Raw genomic sequence first — 12,262 nt, forward strand, 5'->3', positions numbered from 1 at the left:
TGTAAAAGGCTGTTCTTATTATTAGGAATAAGAGTGTCCACAGAGGGATTTGCACTTGTTTAACGCTATGAGTTTAAAGTCGCACCTCAGAGTATGCTGGTGTTATTTTCCAGTGTGGACAAGGCAGAGATTGTCTTTAGTTTGTGTATTGTATAGTGCTGAATATATTTTTAGTCTTGGAGAAATAATACATACATGAAGTTATGTAACAACATGCAAAAAATTGATCTAGTGTATATATACAGAGAGAGAGAGAGAGAGATCCCATGCTTCAGTATAATTTTCTATCATAGAAAAGTTCCTCTGTGGTCTACTACACAATATTATAGAGAATTCGTATTATTCACCCTTATCAGTCAGTAGTCTACTCTCCAGCATTCACTACTCATACAGAATCAGTTACCACAACCTGGGTTTTTAGTTTAAATATAATTATAAAAAAATAAATCAAAGATGGCAGAAATATATGTAACACAAAGGTAAATAGTTGAGAAAATAAAATGTAATGATATAATTCCTCATGGCTGGGAAAGGCATTTAATCTACATGTGAATAACAATATTATGGCATGGCTAAGGTATAATGGAAATGCAGAGTAGCTCCAAGTGTTTAAAAATCATGGAAATGTAGGGCTCGAAGAGGTAATCTTAGCACAGTGGGCTGGACAATAGCTGTTTGTCTAAAGTGTACGTGAAAACTTCCAATGATGGGGATTCCACAAGTTCCCTTAGAAGCCTGTTCCAGTGCTTAACTATCCTACTGTCTAACCTAAATCTCCTTTGCTGCAGTCTAAGCTGATTACTTCTTGTCCTACCTTCAGTGGACATGGAGAACAATTCATCACTGTCCTCCATATAACAGCCCTATTCATGTGCCCCCTCAGTCGTCTTTTCTCAAGACTAAACATACCCAGTTTTTTTCACTTTTCTTCAGGTCGGGTTTTTTTAAACTGCCTATCATTTTTGTTGCCCTCCTCTGGACTGTCTCCAATTTCTCCACATCTTTCTTAAAGTGTGGTGCCCAGAACCAATAGGCCTCTGCTGAAGTATTGTGTCCAGTTCTGAATAGAGCAGAACAATTACCTCCCGTGTCTTAGATACAACACTCCTGTTAATACACCCCAGAATGATACTTTCTCACAACTTTCAGAGTAGCAGCCGTGTTAGTCTGTATTCGCAAAAAGAAAAGGAGGACTTGTGGCACCTTAGAGACTAACAAATTTATTTGAGCATAAGCTTTCGTGAGCTACAGCTCACTTCATCGGATGCATTCAGTGGAAAATACAGTGGGGAGATTTATATACACAGAGAACATGAAACAATGGGTGTTTACCATACACACTGTAACAAGAGAATGATCACTTAAGGTGAGCTATTACCAGCAGGAGAGCGGGGGTGCGGGGAGGGAGAAAACCTTTTGTAGTGATAATCAAGGTGGGCCATTTCCAGCAGTTGACAAGAACGTCTGAGGAACAGTGGGAGGTGGAGGGGGGGAATAAACATAGGGAAATAGTTTCACTTTTTGTAATGACCCATCCACTCCCAGTCTTTATTCAAGCCTAAGTTAATTGTATCCAGTTTGCAAATTAATTCCAATTCAGCAGTCTCTTGTTGGAGTCTGTTTCTGAAGTTTTATTGTTGAAGAATTGCAACTTTTAGGTCTGTAATTGAGTGACCAAAGAGATTGAAGTGTTCTCCAACTGGTTTTTGAATGTTATAATTCTTGATGTCTGATTTGTGTCCATTTATTCTTTTACGTAGAGACTGTCCAGTTTGACCAATGTACATGGCAGAGGGGCATTGCTGGGACATGATGGCATATATTACATTGGTAGATGTGCAGGTGAACAAGCCTCTGATAGTGTGGCTGATGTGATTAGGCCCTATGATGGTGTCCCCTGAATAGATATGTGGACACAGTTGGCAACAGGCTTTGTTGCAAGGATAGGTTCCTGGGTTAGTGGTTCTGTTGTGTGGTGTGTGGTTGCTGGTGAGTATTTGCTTCAGGTTGGGGGGCTGTCTGTAAGCAAGGACTGGCCTATCTCCCAAGATCTGTGAGAGTGATGGGTCGTCCTTCAGGATAGGCTGTAGATCCTTGATGATGCGTTGGAGAGGTTTTAGTTGGGGGCTGAAGGTGACGGCTAGTGGCGTTCTGTTATTTTCTTTGTTGGGCCTGTCCTGTAGTAGTTGACTTCTGGGTACTCTTCTGGCTCTGTCAATCTGTTTCTTCACTTCAGCAGGTGGGTACTGTAGTTGTAAGAATGCTTGATAGAGATCTTGTAGGTGTTTGTCTCTGTCTGAGGGGCTGGAGCAAATGCGGTTGTATCGTAGAGCTTGGCTGTAGACAATGGATCGTGTAGTGTGGTCTGGATGAAAGCTGGAGGCATGTAGGTAGGAATAGTGGTTAGTAGGTTTCCGGTATAGGGTGGTGTTTGTGTGACCATCGCTTATTAGCACCATAGTGTCCAGGAAGTGGATCTCTTGTGTGGACTGGTCCAGGCTGAGGTTGATGGTGGGATGGAAATTGTTGAAATCACGGTAGAATTCCTCAAGGGCTTCTTTTCCATGGGTCCAGAGGATGAAGATGTCATCAATGTAGCGGAAGTAGAGTAGGGGCATTAGGGGACGAGAGCTGAGGAAGCGTTGTTCTAAGTCAGCCATAAAAATGTTGGCATTCTGTGGGGCCATGCGAGTACCCATAGCAGTGCCGCTGATTTGAAGGTATACATTGTCCCCAAATGTGAAATAGTTATGGGTGAGGACAAAGTCACAAAGTTCAGTCACCAGGTTTCCTGTGACATTATCGGGGATACTGTTCCTGACGGCTTGTAGTCCATCTTTGTGTGGAATGTTGGTGTAGAGGGCTTCTACATCCATAGTGGCCAGGATAGTGTTTTCAGGAAGATCACCGATGGATTGTAGTTTCCTCAGGAAGTCAGTGGTGTCTCGAAGATAGCTGGGAGTGCTGGTAGCGTAGGGCCTGAGGAGGGAGTCTACATAGCCAGACAATCCTGCTGTCAGGGTGCCAATGCCTGAGATGATGTGCCAGCAATGTCCCTCAGCCATGTACATTGGTCAAACTGGACAGTCTCTATGTAAAAGAATAAATGGACACAAATCAGACGTCAAGAATTATAACATTCAAAAACCAGTTGCAGAACACTTCAATCTCTTTGGTCACTCAATTACAGACCTAAAAGTTGCAATTCTTCAACCAAAAAAACTTCAAAAACAGACTCCAACGAGAGACTGCTGAATTGGAATTAATTTGCAAACTGGATACAATTAACTTAGGCTTGAATAGGGACTGGGAGTGGATGGGTCATTACACAAAGTAAAACTATTTCCCCATGTTTATTCCCCCCCTCCACCTCCCACTGTTCCTCAGACATTCTTGTCAACTGGTGGAAATGGCCCACCTTGATTATCACTACAAAAGATCCCCCCCCCACCGCCCCGCTCTCCTGCTGGTAATAGCTCACCTTAAGTGATCACTCTCTTGTTACAGTGTGTATGGTAAACACCCATTGTTTCATGTTCTCTGTGTATATAAATCTCCCCACTGTATTTTCCACTGAATGCATCCGATGAAGTGAGCTGTAGCTCACAAAAGCTTATGTTCAAATAAATTTGTTAGTCTCTAAGGTGCCACAAGTCCTCCTTTTCTTTCTCACAACTGTATCACATTGTTGACTCATATTCAGTTTGTGATCCACTATAAAGCCCAGATCCTTTTCTTCAGTAGTACTGACTAGCTAGTCATTTCCCACTTTTTGTAGTTGTGCGTTTGATTTTTTCATTCTTAAGAGTAGTTCTTTGAACTTGTCTTTCCGGAATTTCATATTGTTGAATTCAGACATTTCTCCAATTAGTCAAGCTTATTTTGAATTCTAATCTAGCAACCCCTCCCATCTTAGTGTCATTCGTGAATTTCATAAACTTGCTCTCCACTCTATTATCCTAGTCATTAATGAAAATATTGAATAGTACTGGACCCATGACAGACCACTGCAGGACCCCACGCTAGATACAACCCCCCAGTTTGACAGCAAACCATTAATAACTGCTCTTTGAGTCTGGTCTTTCAATCAGTTTTGCACCCATTTTATCGTAATTTCATCTAGACCACATTTCCCTAGTTTGCTTATGAGATGAATGTCATGCGGGACTGTGTCAAAAGCCATACTAAAATCAAGATCTATCACATCTACAGCTACAGGAAATTAGGTTGGTTTAGCCTATTCTTTCCCTATTTTGGTTTGCATTCCTTCCCCCTTGTTGTCAATATTAATTGTGTTAAGCATCTGGTTACAAATCAGCATTTTAGTGAAGACTGAAGTAAAATAGGGATTAAACACCTCAGCCTTCTCAATGTTCACTGTTATTAGCTCTTCTTCCCCCCTAAGTAGTGGACCTACACTTTCTTTCATGTATCAGAGGGGTAGCCGTGTTAGTCTGGATCTCTAAAAGCGGCAAAGAGTCCTGTGGCATCCGACGAAGTGTGTATTCACTCATGAAAGCTTATGCTCCAATATGTCTATTAGTCTATAAGGTGCCACAGGACTCTTTGCCACTTTCCTTCGTCTGTCTCTTGCGCCTAATGTATGTATAGAACCTTTCTTATTGCCTTTTATGTTTTAAATAAAACAACCTGATTGCTAATCTCCCATAAAGGCTTCTTTCATTACAAATGAATGTCTTTTGGATGAGATTCTGCCTCTAGTTGTTTTCAGAAATTTATCACCTCCATCCTGGCTGGCATGCCAGGAGCACTGGCATATTTTGATGACATTGTCATACACAGCTTCTCTGTATCCGTTTACAAGCAATGCTGCCAGTGTGTATTTCAATGTGCTTGACAACACTGTCTCAACCTGCAGAATTGTAGCTTTATTGGTTCCCCAAAATGAATCAGTTCGTTTCCATGTTTCAGATTGTGGACTACAGCTCTTGTTTCCCAGTGCCTAGGATATTCTGAATCTTTGCACCCCAGAGAACACAGTTCAATTCCTTTGTTTCCTTGGAATGATGAAACATTAACTTTATTTTATTCTGTTTTACTATCTGTTAACATACCCAGTAACTTGTGACCATCACTGAAGCACATTTTTAAGTCTCGGGCCCTTTCTGACACACAAACAATCCAAACCCTTCAAACTGTCACTACCTATTATCATTTATGCCATGGATACCCCTACTTGAATCCAATGTTCCATCTATTTATTTGCGTATGGGTGTGGAATGAGTGACCGTCAGAGCTTAACATTTAAAACTTACTAAATACGCTCAATTTATCTCACTCCCATTCTCTCCCCCTCATTTTCTACTCCCATTGTAATTCATCTACATGCTCCTTCCTTCCTTCCTTCCCTCTCCCTCCTTCCTCTCCATTGACTAAGTCTCCTTCCTCATTTGTTCTATATCTTGCATTCATTATGGTCTCATCTTCATCACTTGCTCTCTCTTTCACTGTCTCATTACCTTTCCCTCCATCGCTCACCCCCCATTCTAGTACTATTGATTTGCTTATGGTAGTGCCTACAATGTGCTAAGCATCTTCTAGACCTTCAAGCAGGGACATTCCTTGCTCTGGGTTGCTCCCAGCCTAAGGGCAGATAGATAGGTAGACACAGGCTAGGGGAAGGGGAAAAACAAGTAGGGAATTTTTATAACAGTCAACTAGGCTCACCCTGTGTGTGAGATACAGAGATAGACAGAATAGACACAAGGGGAGAGAGAGAGATGATAATGAGAGAGATGACTCATTACTTTGACTCTCCTCAGTGAAGGGATGGGGAGCCCAATGCCTCTTTCCCTCCTTCCCCAGTTGAGAACCAAAAGCACCAGGAGTGGTTGGGGGAAGGAAGAATCCAGGAGACCTCCCATCCACTCCAAGAACTGGTTGTGGCTGGAGTGATTAAGTGAAGGGGAGTGGCGGAAGAACATAATGTTGGACCCCCTTCTCTGTTTGATCAGGTGGCCAGGAAGAGTCTCTATACACCTCTCAACTCAGATGTCTCCTGCTGAGTGATGGGACTGTCTCCAGTGCAGCCAGCCTTTATCTGTGGGTGATGTCCACCAGCAAGGTGCATGGTTGTGCAAGCATGTAGCTCAGAAGGAACAGTGCCTGGCTCATCTGCAATATATTCTTCCTGAGTAGAGCTGAACTAATACTTGCTTGTTAAGTTTGTGCCAAAACAAAATATCTGAAGAAAAAAAATTGGGTTCAATTTGAACTGATATCATTTTTATTTTTTTTGTTGAACTAAAAATTTGAAAAATATTAATTTTGAATTGACCAAAATGTTTTGGGTTGATTCAAAACAATTTTTTTCAAACTTTTCATTTTGTTTCAGCCCTTTTTGGGTGCTTTTCACCCTTTTTGAGAGGTTTTCTTAAAATTTGCCAAATTTGAAAACAAAATACATTTTTGAAATGAAAAAGTGTAAATGAAATGTTTCAAAGTGGAAAAGTTGAAACAAAATGTTTTTAAAAAGTAAAGAAACATTTTGAGTTAAAAAGCCAGGGTTATTTTTGGCCCAAACTCTTTGTCAAGTTTGACCCAAATTTGTGAATAGTTTCTTGAGTTTTGAAAAACTGTATTTTTCAGCAAAAACTCTGTTTTCTGAAATAATTGAATAATTTTGCTCAGCTCTAGTTCTGAGGCCAATCACATCATGGGAAAATGGGGAAAAAATATTCAGAAAGTAGAAGAAAATGGCACATCTATTATAGCACAGGGGTTCTCAAACTGGGGGTCAGGACCCCTGAGGAGGTCCTGAGGTTATTACATGGGGGGTCGTGAGCTGTCAGTCTCCATCCCAAACCCTGTTTTGCCTCCAGCATTTATAATGGTGTTAAATATATTATAAAGTGTTTTTAATTTATAAGGGGGGATCGCACTCAGAGGCTTGCTATGTGAAAGGGGTCACCAGTACAAAAGTTTGAGAACCACTGTATATAGCAGACCCTTTCATAATAGGGGGAGATGGATCTCTGCCTGCCATTTTCCTTGTGGTACCATGTATGTTACAACAGAACACTTCCCAATAAAGGGTAGTATAGTATCATTATGTATATGTTAATGCCTGGGAATTTAGAACTCTTTTTTTCAGGAAGTTCTTGATGAGAGAGGACTGTCTATGTGAGGAAGGAATAAAGCCTGACTACTGCATTCTTTTGGTTCTCTCTTGATGCTCACACACTGAAAAATGTATTATTTTGGTGCTAAGACAGGCGTTAGGATGGTATTTTAAAACTATCATTAGTAATAACTTATAAAGTAAACACAGAATGGATGCTGCTGTAATGTAGCCTGGCTTCTTTCTCAGTCTTACTGAATGCAATCTGTTCTTGTGAGTGTATGTGTCTGAGTCAACAGGAAGTGTGACACTGGACAGTGCCTTGCAGGATGTGTCAACATTAAACTTCCTGTTGAAACTCACCTCTTCATAGCATACTAATTAGTAGACAGTGTCTGAAGTTTTATTATACAAAAATCTGTATCTTTAATTCATAAAATAGTAATGGCCTGATATTTGTGCCATGCTTGGCATACATAAAGCACTATACTATATGCTAAGTCCTGTTTTCTTTACTTGAAATATTGGCAGAGAAATTGCTAAAGAACAAAATAAGAAATTTTTGAAATTTTGGGAGCAGGGAAGAAAGTGGAGTGTCCTTTCACTGTGGTTAAAAAATGTTCTTCCCTAAAAAAGAAAAAAGCAAACGGCTACAGGAAAAAAGCAGTCTATGACCAGCTTTACCTACACAGAAATATGCTAAAAAATTTGGGTTGCAAAGTAAAACATTCAAAAATCAGGACAAACTAAAGTTATGGTTGCTATTGCAGCCTTAACTCTGCCCCTTAGGTGAATGCATTATAATATATTTTTTAATTATAAGATAAATGATTTTGCCATTGATATTATAAACTCTTTTTCTACAGGACTCCTGCCTTGTTCAGTGCACCGGTCGGATGAGTCAGTTGTTCAATATTTATTTTTATTCTCTGTTCAATGAGTAAACCCCTGTTTCACTCACTGCCCACCATTTTGAGCTTTGCTTCATTCACTAGACAGCATCTGGGGAACCTTTTCCTTGAGAGGAGACTGGAAGAGCTTGGCTTGTTTAGTCTCCCAAATGGAGGCTGAGAGGGGATATTGATTGCTTTCTATAAATGCATTGTGGAGTAAATACCAGGGATGGTGAAGAGTTATTTAAGCTAAAGGACAATGTTGGCACAAGAACAAATGGATATAAACTAACCAGGAACAAAATCAGGCTGCTGGATGTTAGATTTCTAACCATCAGAGGGGTGAGGTTCTGGAACAGTCTCCCACTAAGAGTTGTGGAGGCAAATACTTAATTAGTGTCAAGAGAGAGCTGGACAAATTTATGACAATTATATGACGGGGTTGCTTGTGATAGTAGGAGGAAAGGCCCAGCAACCCTGGGGCTTACTTCCAGTTTATGTTTTATGTTCCTAAACACTTACGCTTCAGGGTTGCAGCTGGCCACCTGCAGGGGTGAGGAAGGGATTTTTTTATCTCCTTCCTCTGAAGCATCAGGTATGGCCACAGCTGGAGATGGGACATTGGATGGGGAGACCCAGGGCTCTGAGATAGCTCCGAGCATTCTTTCTTTCAGGTGCTGAACTGACTGGCTGAACTAACTGATTGCCGTTTGTAGGGTCAAAAAGGAATTTCTCCCCAAGTCAGATTGCAAGTGACCTTTGTTTTTTCACCTTCTTCTGCAGTGTTTGGGTATGGGTCATTTGCCAGGATTATCTGGGTATATCTCACATCATCATGTTGCTGCCTCTGTGGAGTCCTCAGGCATTAGTGCACCTCAGTCCTTCCTGTTTTCTGCCTCTGACATATAATAGTTTCGTCTCCTGTGGCTGTAATACTTTGGTCTAATTTTGGTTGTTGGTTTAGTGTGTGAGTGCTGGGTGGTGTTAGTGGCCTGTAATATACAGGAGGTTGCGAGATGATTTGGTGATACCTTCTGGCCTTAGATTTTATGACACTATGACTCATTCTCTGCACAAGTTCAATGGTGTACTGTGAATGAAGCAGGGATGTATATTGAAATAGGACATGTTCATGTTTGCCTGGTGTGCAGTAGGGTGACCAGATGTCCTGATTTTATAGGGACAGTCCCGATATTTGGGACTTTTTCTTATATAGGCTCCTATTACCCCCACCCCCGTCCCGATTTTTCACATTTGCTGTCTGGTCACCCTAGTGTGCAGTGAATGTCTTATTTGCTGGTCTTAGAGAGTTTTACCTAGGAACTGACAGCCAGAATCTCCCAGTTGATCTTAACTGTCGCCATAGAACATAGGGTGAGCTCAAGTTAGCATCTCACCAGGAGGTACCCCAGTACTCTTTCACTGAATTGGAAAAGTCTTGCAAGTTCAAGGTAGGTGAGGTAATATCTTTTATTCAACCAACTTCTGTAGGTGGAGAGTACAAACTTCCACCAAGAGAAGGTGGTCCAGTGAAAGGGATTACCTCACCTACCTTTTCTCTCTCATACCCTGACTACAACAACAGTGCAAACTCAAATCATGCTAAGAAATATTTTCTTTTTTGTTTAGTGTAGCCATGTCCAAAATTTAGGGGTTTTGACAGTCTGCAAGTATGGAAAATTAAAGCACATTTAAATGCTTACTTAAACTTTTTTCTATCCTGCAATCACTGTATGTATAGCTATGTAGGTGTAACCCACAACCTCCTGGGTGTGGTGTTCTGTCCCATCTAATGGCACTGAGACCACTTAGAGAGAGAGATGAATGAGTCTGCTCCACAACCTTAGCGGGGGGAGGGATAGCTCAGTGGTTTAAGCATTGGCCTGCTAAACCCAGGGTTGTGAGTTCAATCCTTGAGGGGGCCATTTAGGGAGCTGGGGCAAAAATTGGGGATTGGTCCTGCTTTGAGCAGGGGATTGGACTAGGTGACTTCCTGAGGTCCCTTCCAACGCTGATATTCTATGATTCTAACAGCCAGTTGGCTTTTAGCTCATGCACTAAGCTCCAAAGGCCCCAGGTTTGACCCTGCCAGCAGACAACTGGGGTTTGTCAGCCTTTCCAGGGGGGCTCATCCAGGATATCAACTGGGAAGTCTCTGACGCTCTGGGTGCGTTTCCTCAGCTAGGGAAAGTATGCAATCCCCACACCTCCTTGGTGTGGTGTTCTGTCCCATCTAGTGGCACAGAGACCGCTTAGAGAGAGAGATTAATGAGTCTGCTCTACAGCCTTAGCTAATAGCCATATGGTTTTTAGCTCATACAGTAGAAGCTCACGTCTTTAGCTCCAGAGGTCAAAGGTTTGATCCCGCCAGCTGATGACTGGGGTCTCTCGGAGTTACATAGGTATGATTGTAGTTTTGACTACTTTTTGGTACAGTGCAGAGAAAATGACCTCAATAAACTTTCATTTTAGATCTTTGAAGAGAGACTTTCATTACTGAAGGCTGCAAAAGCAAAGCAGAAGAATGGGCAGAATGTGTTTTTGAGCCTCTAGATCAGTGGTGGGCAACCTGCGGCCCGCATGCGGCCCATCAGGGTAATCTGTTTGCCGGCCACGAGACATTTTGTTGACATTGACCATCCACAGGCACGGACCCCCACAGCTCCCAGTGGCTGTGGTCTGCGGTTCCAGCATGTCCCTACAGCCCGCCACTTCCCACAGCTCCCACTGGCCGGGAACAGCAAACCGTGGCCACTGGGAGCTGCGGGAGGCCGTGCCTGCAGATGGTCAATGTCAGCAAAATGTCTTGTGGCCTGCAATCAGATTACCCTGCTGGGCCCCAGGTTGCCCACCACTGCTCTAGATCACAGGTTGCACTTTCAAGAATAATAAAGAATGGCTGAAACAGAAACAACATTTTTTCCCACTGAAAAACCTTATACTGTGGTAATCCCAGTATCTAAAATAATCCACAGAACATTCAGTACTTATTTCTTTTATTGACATAATAGGAAACTTTTTCACGGCTGAGCACCTTTTCTGCCCCCCAGGGAACAGCTGTGTCATCACGAATGACTTAGCATGTTCAGTCTAGTCTTTAAACTCTCAATTCCAAATATATGAAGAAAAATATAAACATCGTTTCCAACTAAGAGACTGGTAGTGTACATATTTGAACTGTACACTTTATAAGGAGATTCTCTTTTCCATCTTTGTTTACTAAGCAACCATGACCAGGGGTAACAAAAGCTACTGTGACTTTGTTGGCTTTTATATTTATATCTATTCAAGTGTCTGTGCTTGTGGCCCTTTTGTTCCCTTTGATGTGTTACTAAGTAAATAAATGTGTTCTAATACTAGCAAGACAAAGTGGGTAAGGTAATATCTTTTATTGGACCTACTTCTGTTGGTGAGAGAGACAAACTTTTGAGCCACACAGAGCTCTTCTTCCTTTGTACGGTTCAAAAGCTTCTCTCTCTCACCAACTGAAGTTGGTCTAATAAAAGATAATATTCACCCACCTTCAGGGATGGCAAGTTATATGGGTCCGTGGTGCCCGGGCTCCACCAAATACAGGACTCAGGGGGCCCGGCTCCACCAATGTTCAGGGCCGAGTCTCTTCCCCTGGCCCCGCCTGCTGCCCCCACATGCCTTCCCTGAACGTCCCTGTCTGTCCTGGGCAGCGGGAGGCTGCCCCCTGCAGCTCTGCACTGTGCTCCCTTGCCATCTGCTTCTGGCTATGAGGGAGGGGCGCCAGGGGCTGTGCCTGCGGAGGGGAGGAGGAGCATGGCAGCATCCCCTCCCAGGCGACTCCGAGGCAGGGGGCTTATCCTGGCTGGAGCTCCTGAGTAGCAGCCTGGGGAGGGCTTGGATGAGTGTTGTGTTGGGGGAGGGGGGGGCAGAGGAGGGGCCCACCATCCATGGACCTCACTGCTGCCGGTGGGGAAAGGGCTAGGAAAAGTCCTCCTCTCTGGACCCCCACCCCAGCACAGCCTGCCTGCTGCACCCCAAACTCCTCATCCCTGGCCCAGCCCCACACCCTGTCCCACACCCCAACCCCCTGGCCCAGCCCAGAGCCCGCACCCAGCACCCAAACTCCCTCCCAGAGCCTGCTCCCCTCCCACACCCAAACTCTCTCACAGAGCCTGCACCCCAAACCCCCTCCTGCACCCAAACTCCCTCCCAGAGCCTTAAGCAGGTGTGTGGGGGGTGGGACAGGACTTGGACTCATTCTAGGCACCACAAAAAAATTATACCAACCTTCTGTCCCTGCCCACCTTGTCTCTCT

This window comes from Chelonia mydas, chromosome 1, assembly GCF_015237465.2.
Source record: "Chelonia mydas isolate rCheMyd1 chromosome 1, rCheMyd1.pri.v2, whole genome shotgun sequence".
NCBI classification, from domain to species: Eukaryota; Metazoa; Chordata; order Testudines; family Cheloniidae; genus Chelonia; species Chelonia mydas.